The 2,012-nt window shown below is 37.4% G+C and overlaps 1 protein-coding gene across 2 annotated transcripts in view; it reads left to right on the top strand.

Moving 5' to 3' along the window:
• The window catches only part of cpt1a2b (carnitine palmitoyltransferase 1A2b), a 117,780-nt gene that overhangs the window by 10,170 nt on the left and 105,598 nt on the right, over positions 1–2,012 (top strand). The window lies entirely within an intron of this gene.

Raw genomic sequence — 2,012 nt, 5'->3', positions numbered from 1 at the left:
ACACACATTCATACACTGTGGCCAAGGCTGCGGTACAAGGAGCCACCTGCTCGTCAGATAAACACTCACACACATTCACATGCGCAGTATTGTGGGCAACTCGGGGTTCAGTGTCTTGCCCAAGAACACTTCGACATGTGACTGCTGACAAGGTCAGTGAGGTCACATTACAACCTATCCTGACCTCTTTGCACTGGCTACTGGTTAAATTCAGGATCCAGTTTGAGATTCTTGAGGAGGAAGGTCTGGCAAGTCCACACAGCATTCCGGGATTCCGAGCATTCAGATTATGAGTCAAGTCAATGGGGGGTCTGCTGGTACAGACAACCTGGATAGTCGGCTGTTGAAGTTATCAGCTGGACATATTTCTAAACCTATCTGTCACATTTTCAACAGATGTTTGATTAGTGGTGTTTGTCCAAAACTTTGGAAGGAGGGTAAGATAATTCCTTTACCCAAAGACACAAAATCAACTTTCTGTGGTTCAAATAGTAGGCCTATTAGCATCTTGCCTATTTTAAGTAAATTATTGGAAAAGATTGTATTTGAGCAAGTGCAAGATTACTTTTCGAACAATGATTTGACTACGATGTTTCAGCATGCTTATAGACGTGGTCATTCCACCTGCACTGCAATGACACAAATGTCGGATAGCTGGCTAACATCTATTGACAACTCAATGCTTGTGGGTACACTACTACTAGACTTCAGTGCTGCCTTTGATGTGATTGACCATGAAATTTTGATTTCTAAACTTATTAGTTATGGTTTTACTTTCTCTGCAATCAAGTGGTTTAAGAGCTATTTGTCTGAGAGGTCGCAAAGAGTTTATTTTAATGGTGCTTTATCTAGTAGCAAGTCCCTGGACTGTGGTGTTCCACAAGGAAGTTGCCTTGGACCTTTGTTATTTTCAATTTTTACAAATGATATGCCGTATATACTCAGTAAGGCTAAATTGACTATGTTTGCTGATGATACTACTCTTTATTATGCAGCCCCTACGTGTCTACAGATTAATCAGGTTATGTCTAGTGAGATTAGCAAATTGTATAATTGGATCAAAACAAATAAACTTGTCCTAAATATTTCAAAAACTGTGAGTATAATATTCGGTTCTAAGTATAGATTATCTGACAATCCCAAAATTGATATACATGTAAATGGTCAAAATGTACAGCAAGTGAAAAAGGTGAAGCTTTTGGGACTTTGGCTTGATTCCACATTGTCATGGTCGGATCATGTTAACAATGTTGTTACTAAAATGGGTAGAGCGTTGGCAGTTGTTCGTAAATGTGCACAGTTTTTAAAATTACAGTTGTTTAGGCGTGTTGTTTGTTCATTGGTTTTGTGTCATTTGGATTATTGTTCTGTTGTATGGTCTGCGGCATCAAGCAGTCATTTAAAAAAATTACAAGTTGCACAAAATAAGGCTGCAAGACTGGTTCTTGGTTGTTCTTCGAGAACCAGGGTTGCAGAGATGCATGAACGTCTGGCTTGGTTGGAGGTCAGGAATAGACTATCTGTTAATATGTTAGTATATTTCATGGAATTATTAATACTGGATCCTAAATTTTTTTATGATAATATACTTATTGTTCAGACATTCATTCACATACAAGAGGGGCGAATAGTCGACAGATTTCTTTACCACTACCTAAATCTGACTGTATGAAGAGGACTGTGTTTTATGGTCAATTGTGTATTGGAACAATCTTCCAGTTGGGATTCGGACAAAAGGGAAAAACTGGTTTTAAAAAAAGACTTAGATTACTTTGTTTTCGATATTATATATTGTCTGGATTGGTTGAGGAGGTTGTATCTGTGCTATATTATTCTTTATTATATTTAGTTTGTTAGTATTTTTTGCATTCTCAGTTTTGTTTGTGAATTTATATATGAATATTTGTGAGTAATTTTTTGTTGATTATTGTCTTTTGGATGTATTGTTGGACCCCGGAAGACTAGCTGTCGTCTTGGCGTCAGCTAATGGGGACCTTTTGAAATAAAATTTT

Source organism: Etheostoma spectabile, chromosome 15 (assembly GCF_008692095.1).
Source record: "Etheostoma spectabile isolate EspeVRDwgs_2016 chromosome 15, UIUC_Espe_1.0, whole genome shotgun sequence".
NCBI classification, from domain to species: domain Eukaryota; kingdom Metazoa; phylum Chordata; class Actinopteri; order Perciformes; family Percidae; genus Etheostoma; species Etheostoma spectabile.
This window is presented reverse-complemented; position numbering and strand designations above follow the sequence as displayed.